Source organism: Pongo abelii, chromosome 7 (genome assembly GCF_028885655.2).
Source record: "Pongo abelii isolate AG06213 chromosome 7, NHGRI_mPonAbe1-v2.0_pri, whole genome shotgun sequence".
Classification (NCBI taxonomy): Eukaryota; Metazoa; Chordata; class Mammalia; order Primates; family Hominidae; genus Pongo; species Pongo abelii.
In genome coordinates, this window is record NC_071992.2 from 79,095,096 (window position 1) to 79,106,669 (window position 11,574).

An 11,574-nucleotide genomic window follows, 5' to 3' on the forward strand; every position below is an offset into this window, starting at 1 on the left:
CCAGATAAAATCAAACCCTATCTCACATCATACACACAGTTAAACTCAAAATGAATAATAGAACTAAATATAGAACTGAAGTATTAAATCTTCTAGTAAAAAAAGAGGAGAAAATCTTTGCAACCTTAGGACAAAGATTTCTTCAACATAAAATACACACAGAGAGAAACACAAATATCTAGACACAAGCACACAGACACACAAAATACTAACCATAAAGGAGTAAAAAATAGTAAAATGAAAACTGCTCTTCAAAGGACACTTTTAAGAAGATATAAAGGCAAAACACGGACCGGGATAAAATATTAACAGTATATATTACATATGTAATTTACTTGTAACATATACCCAACAAAAGCCTTTTTAAGCAACAATTTATTATATCTCATGATGTTATGAGTTTGGTGGACTCAAATGGCCAGTTATTCTACTTTATTTTAAAATAGCTGTGGTCATTTGTGTGGCTGCATTTGTTTGGGAACCCAACTGGGGCTGGAATCTAACCAATACCTTGCACCCAGAATGTATATAGAACACAACTGAATAATAAAAAGATAAAATCCAATTAAAATGTGCAACAGTATTAAACAGACACTTCACAAGAGACACAAATGGTTAATAAGTCCATGAAAAGGAGTTCAACATCATTAATTATCAAGGGAAAAAGTTACAATTATTGAGGAAAAAGTACAGTGAGATTACCACTACACTGCCATTAGAATGCCTAAAACTTTTAAAAATTAACAGTACCAAGAAGTGGTGATGGTGTGAAACAGCTGGAACTCTCTGATGAAAAAATTTGCTCATGGTAGTTTGCAATGTTATCGCGTCTTTAGAAAACAGTTTGATGGTTTCTAATGTTAAACATGCATGTATGGTATGATTCAATAAAATTACACCTGTATGCATTTCCCCAAGAGAAAGAAAACCATAACAACAAAGTGACTAAGACAAGAATGTTCACAGTAGCTTTATTAGTAATAGCCACAAAGTGGAAACCCAAATGTCTAAATTGTGGCATATTTATAAAAAAGGATGCTAGTCAGCAATATGAAAGAACAAGCTGTGATACACAAATGACATGAATGAATCTCAAAAGTAACCCAAGTGAAAGAAGTTGCAGGCACAAAAGTATGGTACCTGTCCTCACCCTCCATCTTTTGGGGATATGTCCCAAAATCCCTAGGGAATGCCTGAAACCATGGACAGTACTGAACCCTGCAGTACAGTCCTACACCATATAACGACATTTCAATAAAGAACAAACTGTATATTCAAGCTTGTCCAATCCATGGCACTTAGCCAGCATGCGGCCCATGAGGGCTTTGAACGCAGCTCAATACAAATTCATAAACTTTCTTAAAACACTATGAGGTTTTTTTGCAATTTTTTTTAGCTCATCAGCTATCGTTAGTGTTAGTGTATTTTACGTGTGGCCCAAGAAAATCCTTCTTCCAATATGGCTCAGGGAAGCCAAAAGATTGGATATCCCTGGGATGGTGGTCCCATAAGCTTATAACAGAGTGAAAAAATTTCTGTTGCCTAATGATGCAACCAACATAAAATTGTAGTGCAACGCATTACTCACTGACTTGTGATGCTGGTGCAAACAAACCTACTGCCAGTCTTATAAAAGTTCGGCACATACAATTATGTACAATACATAATTCTTGATAATGATAATAAATAGGTGACTGGTTTATGTGTTTACTCTGCTTTACTTTTTAATGTTATTTTAGAGTGAACTCCTTCTACTTACTAAAAAAAAGTAAACCGTAAAAAAGCCTCAGGCAGGTCTTTCAGGAGGTATCCAGAAGAAGGCTTTGTTATCATAAGAAATGACAGCAACATGTGTGTTACTGTCCCTGAAGACCTTCCAGTGGGATAAGATGTGGAAGTGAAAGACAGTGATAATGATGATCCTGGCCATGTGTAGGCCTAGCTGATTGTATGTTTGTGTATTAGTTTTTAACAAAAATGTTTAAAAATTAAAAAACTTTAAATTGAGAAAAGCTTATAGAACAAGGATATAAAAAATATTTTTGTACAGCTGTACAGTGTGTTTTTTTAGCTGTGTTACATCAAGAGTCAAACTGTTAAAAAAATTTAAAGAGCATAATGGAAAAAGGTTACAATAAGTTAAGATCAATTTATTATTAAAGAATGAAAATTTTCATCGATTTATTGTATCCCAACTACACAGTGTTTATAAAGCCTACAATAGTGTGAAGTAATGTCCTAGGCTTTCACGTTCACTCACCCAGAGAATCTTCCAGCCCTGTAAGCTCCATTCATCGTAGGTGTTCTATACTAGGGTATCGTTTTTTATCTGTTACACAGTATTTTTACAGTACCTTTTCTATGTTCAGATATGTTTAGATACACAGATACCATTGTGTAACAACTGCCTACAATATTCCGTAGAGTAACATGTTGTACAGGGTTCTAGCCTAGGAGCAACAGACTATACCTTGTACCCCAGGTGTGTGGTAGGCCATCCCATCTAGGTTTGTGTAAGTACATTCCATGAGGTTCACACACCGACATTTCTCAGAATGTATCCCCATTGTTAAGCTACACATGACTACATATACTGTTTATCCTATCCATACATATCTATAATAAAGTTTAATTTATAAATTTGGCACAGTAAGATATTAACAATAATAAATGATAATATAGAAGAATTATAATAATATATTTTAATAAATATTATGTGAATGTGGAACCTCTCACTCGGAAATGTTTCAGACCACAGCTTGCTGCAGGTAAGTAAAACCACAGAAAGCAAAGCCACAGATAAAGGGGATACAGTTGACCTTCTGTATTCACAGGTTTTGCATTTGAGGGTTCAAGTAAACATGAATAGAATATTCAGGGAAAAAAACAGAAAGAAAAACAAATAACACAACAATAGATTAATACAAATAAAAATACAGGATAACAATTTATATAGCATTTACACTGTATTAGGTATCATAAGTAATCTAAAGGTCACTTAAATATATGGGAAGATGTATATAGGTTACATGTAACTGTTATGCCATTTTATATAAGGGATTTCCACAGGGGTTTTGGAACCAATAACCTTCAGATTTTGATGTAGAACTGTGTATACACCATATGAGTTCATTTATATGAAATTCCACAACAGGCAATACTAATCTATAAGGATAGAAATCAGATCTCTTGTACCTGGGGTAGGATGGAGTAACTGCCCAAAAAGGAACACGAGGGACATAAACAAATATTTCATATCTTAACTGGTATGGTGGTTATATGGGCATAAACATTCATTAAGGCTCACCAAACTATTCACTTTCAGTGGGAGCATTTGGTTTATTGTATATGAATTATAGCACAATAAAATTTATTTAAATAATCCCATAATTTATTAATATTTTAATCATGCAAAACATTTGATAATGACAAGATAAGTGTATATCCTGATTAATTCAAAGTTGCAAAAAAAGTTTATAAAGAAGAAAATGTAATTTTAATTTATAGCCTTTGTAATAATACATAAGGTAGTTTATTTAGAAAATAACATTGTTTTTTTAACAGCTTTATATTTAGTATAAAACCTTTTACTAAATTTTGAAAAAAATAATAATTATGAGTGATTCCTCCAGAAAACTTTTATATGTCAGTTTTACACTTCTTCATGTTAAATGAAGTGAAGCTACTGAGACCCCAGGCAGTTAACTGCATCACCAGAAAAGGATTGAATTAGTAATTTATTTATTCATCAGGACAGCAAAAAAATCACTCTGTCTCCATAGCTTGTGATGAGGCAAGACTTTCGACTGATGTATATTAAAATGAGTAAACCAATTAAAAAATTATTCCATAGCATGATGTCTGAATAAAAATAAGTAAAATCGAATTGAAATTTTCATACCATTGGGTTAATATGTAGCTTATGTATTAGCCTGATGTACCCCAAATATCTAATTTGATTTAGAATATAGGTTCTGATTTCAAAATGGTGGCATAGAAGCAAGCCGACTTCACTCCCCCTAGCAGAAACAAACAAAAAAGAAACAAACATACAACACTGAGATTGTCACCAGCAATAATCCAAATTTTAAATATTTAGATGAAATAGTTCCCAGCACCACAGAGAAATTAAAAATTCTCTTAGCAACTGGTAAGAAAATCAAACCTCGACATCCACAACTTCCCCTGACCCCAAGTGCATAGAAAATTTTCCCACAATTTAGAGTTCCTAGTCTGGAAAAAGTGAAACGGAATTGAACAACCAGCTTCCCCACCATCTTGGGTTCCCTAGCAGGAGACCTGTTCCTGCCTTAACCCAGAGGAAGCAACACAAGTTCCTCAAGGTAAAAATATCTTAAAGGACAGGCAGAGACAAAGGGAGGAGTCAGGATACCCATCCCAAGCTCTGGAAACACTGCTTTGTAAGTTGGCCAAAAGAGATGTCCAATCAGAGTGGCTGTTCTACCGCTCTGTAGGAGGTATGTTGTACCGGTTCCCTGGGCACAAAACCCCAGCCAGGCTTTCCACACTACCAGAAAACACCCTTTAGGACCTCCTCCATTTGGAAAGGATGGCACAGTGATTGTTCATACATCCATGGCAAACCTGAGCTTAAGACACCACCTAGCATGAAAAAGAAGGCACTGACCTAGAGATAAAGAACCTCTAAGCAAATATATTCAGTAAAAATTAAATTAAAAAAAAAAACTGACAAAGAAGACTAGAATAAATAATCTTTCAGTGCAAAGACATAGACATACATCTACAAGAAACAAGAGCAAGCAGAGGCCGGGCGCGGTGGCTCACGCCTGTAATCCTAGCACTTTGGGAGGCCGAGGCGGGCGATCACGAGGTCAGGAGATCGAGACCACGGTGAAACCCCGTCTCTACTAAAAATACAAAAAATTAGCCGGGCGCGGTGGCGGGCGCCTGTAGTCCCAGCTACTCGGGAGGCTGAGGCAGGAGAATGGCGTGAACCCTAGAGGCGGAGCTTGCAGTGAGCCGAGATCGCGCGACTGCAAGCCAGCCTGGGCGACAGAGCGAAACTCCATCTCAAAAAAAAAAAAAAAAAGCAAAAAAGAAACAAGAGAGCAAGCAGAAAACCATGATCTCCACAAACAGCAAAGAATCATTGCCTGACCCTAATAAGATGGTGATATGTGAGCTATTCTGGTCAAAAATTCAAAACTACAGTTTAAAGAAAACTCAGAGATCTTCAAGATAACAGAGAAAGCAATTCAGAAATCAATCAAAGAAAGTTAACAAAGAGATTAAGATAATAATTTAAAAAATCAAACAGAAACCTTGGAATTGAGAAATATATTTCGTGAACTAAAAAAATTATTAGAAGCTCTCAACAGCAGAATGGATCAAACAGAGGGAAAAATCAGTGATCTCAAAGACAAGCTATTTGAAAATATGTAGTCATAAGAGAAAAAAGTAAAAAGAATAAAAAGAAACAAAGATTGCCTATGCGATATAGAAATGACCTCAAGAGACCAAATCTAAGAGTTATTGGTGTTCAAAAGAGAGTTGAGCAAGAGCAAGAATTAGAAAGCTTATTCAAAGAAATAATAACAAAAACAAATTTTTTCCAAAGCTTGAGAATCATATAAATATCTAGGTACAGGATGATCAGAGAACACCAAACAGATTTGACTCAAATAAAGCTACTCCAAGGCATATAATAATCAAAATCTCAAAGGTGAAGGACAGGAAACGATCCTAAAAGCCGCAAAAGAAAAGAAGCATATGACATATAAGAGCTCCAATTCGTCTTCTCAACAGAAACTGTACAGGCCAGCAAGGAGTAAAATAATATGTTCAAATTGCCAAAAGAAAAAAGAAAAGCTGCCATTCAAGAATACCGTATTCAATAAAGTTATCCTTCCAAATATAAAGGAGAGATAGTCCTTCCCAGACAAACAAAAGCTGAGAGAATTCATCACCACTAGATCTGTCTTACAAGAAATGCTAAAAGGAGTTATTTAACCTGAAAAAAAAATAAAGTACAAAAAATGGTATAAAACCCACTGGTAAAATTAAAGACATGGGAAAATCCAGAATACTGTAATACTGTAATTGTGGGGTGCAATCAATTAACTTTTTGCATAGAAGGCCCAAAGACAAATCTGTCAAAAACAATAATAGATACAGCAACCTGTAAATAGATAAGTAAAATAAAATTGAGTAAATTGAAATAACTAAAAGTCAAAATGTAGGAGAGATAGAGGTAAAGTATGGATTTTTTTATTTTTTTATTTGTTCCTACTCTTTGCTTTGTGATCTAAGAAGAATTGTCATCTCTTTAAAATAACTTGCTATATCTATAAAGTGTTTTTGTAAACCTTATGGTAACCACAATGCAAAAATCTATAATAGACTCACACACAAAAAGCAATGAATTAAAACATACTACCAGAGAAACTCACTTAACCACAAAGGAAGACAGTAAAAAAGGAAGACAGGAGTTCCAAAACAATCAGAAAACAAAGAACAAAATGGCAGTAGTAAGTCCTTACTTATCAATAATAACACCAAATATAAACTCAATTATCCAAATAAAAAGCATAGAGTGACTGAATGGAAAAAGAAACAAGACCCAACTGTATGGTACGTACAAGAAACCCACTTCACCTATAAAGACATACACGGACTGAATGTGAAGAAATAGAAAAAGATATTTCATGTAACTGGAAACAAAAAGAAAATGAACAAGAGAAGCTATACTTAGACAAAAGACTACAAATCAAAAACTATAAAAAAAGACAAAGAAAGTTACTATATAATGATACAGTGGTTAATTCAGCAAGAGAATATAATATCTACGCACCCAACATAAGAGATCCAAAGTATATGTGGCAAACATAAATAGATATAAAGAAAGAAATAGACTGCAATTCAATAATAGTAGCAGACTTTATCACTCCATTCTCAGTAATGGACAGATCATCTAGACAGAAAATCAACAAAGAAACATTGGCCTTAAACAACACACTAGACCTCATAGGCTTAATTAACAGTTACAGAACATTTCACCCAACTGCTGCAGAATACACAAGTTTTTTATCAACACATAAAATGTTCTCCAGAATATACCATCTTATATCACAAAACAAGTCTGAACAGATTCATAATTGTAGAAATCATATCAACTGTCTTTTCTGACTACAGTGGAATAAAACTAGAAATCAATGACAAGATGACCCTCAGAAACTTCACAAACACATAGAAATTAAATAACATGCTCCTGAGAAATAAGAGGATCAATGAAGAAATTAAGGAAAAATTTAAAAATTTATTTAAGCAAATGGAAATGGAAATATAGCATATCAAAATTAATAGGATACAGCAAAAGAAGTAATAAGAAGGAAGTTTATAGCAATAAATGTCTACATCAGCAAAGTAGAAAGACTTCAAATAAACAACCTAATGATGCACCTAAAGGAACTAGAAAAGCAAGAACAAATCAAACCCAAAGTTAGTAGAAAGAAAGAAATAATAAATACAAGAGCTAAAATAAATGAAACTGAGATAAAAGCAATACAGAAGATCAGTGAAACTAAAGGCTGGATTTTGAAAAGATAAACAAAGTCGACTAGCCTTTAGTTAGACTAACATAAAAAAGAGAGAGACCCAAACAAATAAAAATCAGAAATGAAAAAAGAGATACAACAAGTGAGATAACAGACATGCAAAGAATCATTAAAGACTATTATGAAAAACTATATGTCAATAATTTGGAAAACATAGAAGAAATAGATAAATTTCTGGACACACATAACCGACGAAGATTGAACCATGAATAAACAGAAAAACACCATAAATCAATAACAAGTAACAAGGTTGAAGCTGTAATATAAATTCTCCCTCAAAGAAAAGCCTAGAACCTAATGACTTTACTGATGAATTTTACCAAAGTTATAAAGACGTTCTAATTCTACTCAAACTCTTCAAACAAGTTGGAGAGAATATTTCCAAACTCAATTCATGAGGTCAACATTGCCCTGATACCAAAACCAGACAAGGAAGCCACAAAAAAGTAAACTACAGGCCAATATCATCAATTAATATGGATGCCAAAATCCTCAACAAAATACTAGCAAACCAAATCCAACAATAAGTTTAAAAGAACATTCACCATGATCAAGTGGGCTTCATCCCAGGGATGCAAGGATGGTTCAACATAAGCATGTCAGTAAATGTGCTACATCACATTAATGCAACAAAGAACAAAAACCATATGATCAGCTCAGTAGATACAGAAAAGGTATTCAATATAATTCAATATATCTTTGTGATTAAAAAAAACCCTCATCAAACTATATATAGAAAGAGTATATCTCAAAAAAGACCATTTATGACAAACTCACAGCTAACATCACACTGAACTGGGAAAAATTTACAGCATTTCCTCTAAGATATGAATAAGACAACAATGCCTACTTTCAGTACCTTTATTCAACATAGTACTCGAAGTCTTGTCCAGAGCAATTAGGCAAGACAAACAAATAAACGGAATCAAAATTATCAAAGAAGAAATAAAATTAGCCTTGTTCACAGATAATATGATCTTATACATAAATAAACCTAAAGACTCCACCAAAAAACTTTTAGATAAACAAATTCAGTAAAATTCCGGAATACAAAATCAACATTAAAAATAAGTAACATTTATATAGGTCAACAGCAAACAATCTGAACAAGAAATCAAAAAGGCAATCCCATTTACAATAGCTACAAAAATAGAAAATACCAAGGAATCAATTAAACAAAGAAGTGAAAGATCTATACAAGGAAAACTATAAGACACTGAGGAAAGAAATTGAAGAGGAAACAAAAAAATGAGGAAATATTTGATGTTCATGAATTTGAAGAATTAATATTGTTAAAATGACAATACTACCCAAAGTAATTTACAGATCCAGTGCAATTCCTATCAAAATCCTGAATAAATTCTTCACAAAAATAGAAAAAATAATAACATTTATATGGAGCCACAAAAGACCTTAAATAGCTAAAGCAATCCTGAGCAAAAAGAACAAAACTGGAGTCATTACACTAGCTGACTTCAAAATTTACTACAAAGCTACAATAACCAAATCAACATGGTACTGGTAGAAAAGCGGATACATAAAGTAGTGGAACATAATAAAGAACCTGGATATAAATCCACACATTTACAGCCACTTAATCTTTGACAAAGAATATACATGGGGGAAAAGACAGTTTCTTCAATAAATGGTCCTGGGGAACTGGATATCTATATGCAGAAGAATGACACTGGACTCCTATCTCTCACCATATACAAAAATAAAATAAAAATGGATTAAAGACTTAAATATAATACTTGAAACTACGAAACCACTACAAGAGAACATTGGGTAAACACTCCAGGACATTGATCTGGGCAAATACTTTCTGCATAAAACTTCAAAAGCACAGGCAGCCAAAATAAAAATAGACAAGTGGGTTTACATTAAACTAAAAAGCTTCTACAAAGCAAAGCAAATAATCAATAAAATGAAAATACAACCTACAGAATGGGAGAAAATATTTGCAAACTACCCTCTGACAAGAGATTAGTAACCAAGACACATAAGAAACTCAAACAACCCAATAATACCAAAAACAGCAAAGCCAAATAATAGAAATTAAAAATGGGCAAAATATCTCAATAGACATTTCTGAAAAGAAGAAATAGAAATGGCTAACAGGTATATGAATAAATGTTCAACATTACTAATCATCAGAGACGTGCAAATCAAAATCACAATGAGATATCATCTCACCCCAGTTATAATGGCTTTTATCAAAAAGACAACAGCAACAGCTGGTGAGCATGTGGAGAAAGGGGAACACTTGTACACTGTTCTTGGGAATATAAATTAGTACAGCCACTATAGACAACAGTATGGAGGTTCCTCAAAACGCTAAAAATAGAAATGCCATATGATTCAGCAATTACACAACTGGGTATGTCTCCAAAAGAAAGGAACTCAATAGATTGAAAAGACATATTCGCTCCCATGCTTATTGCAGCACTATTCACAATAGCCAAAATGTGGAATCAACCTAAGTGCCCATCAATGGATGAATGGATAAAGAAAATATGGTTTCTATACACAATAGAATCTTATTGTCATAGAAAAGAATGAAATCTTGGCATTTCTGGCAATCTGGATGGAACTTGAAGCCATTATGTTAAGCGAAATAAGCCAAGCACAGATAGATAAATATTACATGTTCTCACTCATAGTGGAAGCAAAAAATGTTTATCTTATGAGAGAGAGAGAAAGAGTAGATTGGTGGCTATCAGAGGCAGGGAAGAGGAGGAAAGCGGGAAGGATGAAGAGAAGTTGATTAGTGGGTACAGATATAAGGTTTGATAGAAGAAATAAGACCTAGAATTAGATAGATGAGTAGGGTGACTATAGTTTACAATAATGTATTGTGCACTTCAAAATACCTGAAGAGAATAATTTGAATGTTTCTATCATAGAGAAAAGACAAATATTTAAGGTGTTGGATATCCCAAGTATGCTGATTCAATTTTTAAAAATTGTGTGAATGTATTAAATGATCACATGTATCCTGAAACTATGTATAAATAGTAAAACATATCTTACCTATAAATAAAAAATCAATCAATCAATGAAAGAGTATATATTATGTTTACTAATTCTTGTGCCAATCTAGGCTCAGTGGCTAACATGAAAGAAGTATATTGCATGATCTCTTTTGAGGAAAATAAAACTGGGTTGATAATAAAATCAACTTGCATTATGTTTACTAATTCTTGTGCCAATCTAAGCTCAGTGGCTAACATGAAAGAAGTATATTGCATGATTTCTTTTGAGGAAAATAAAACTGGGTTGATAATAAAATCAACTTGCATTCCCACAGGTGCTTCTTAAAAGTACTTTCAAGTTCAATCTGATACATATCAATCTCAGATTGTGGCTATCAACAGTCTTTACTGTAGATTAAATTAAATTCAAGTACTTTGAAGTTCAAAGTTTCCATAAACACAGCAGTTTACCTACAACAATAAAGTGTAATATTTCAGTTTCATAATGAGTTAAATATTTTCATCATATGAAATAAATTATTAAAAAAAACACAGCTATCGATTCATCCTAATCTATTTCAACATTCTCTTTCTCCTTTCTACGTAGGCCTGATAAAAACTGCCATTAGCACTGTGTCTCTTTACTTTCCTTGAGATATTTCTCCCATTCTTTGGGTTTTGACAACTCACTAGATGCCAATCTCTCTTAAAACTGTTTTTCAAATGTCCTTCACTCTCCAATTTAAGTGGTCACCAAGGCCTATAAATTGGCCTTCAAATATTGCTCATTTACAATTCGTTTGTCTTCATTCACACTTCTACCCACTTAACATCTTCCACATCAAATATTACATATGCTTTCAAACTGATGATTTTGCCAACTCTCTTTCTACTCCAGTCCATCTCATGCAATCATCAAAATATTACTACAAATACGTTAACCTGATCATGTTTAACTCTGTTTGGAACCTGGGATACTTCCTCCTCATGCCTTGAAGATTGAA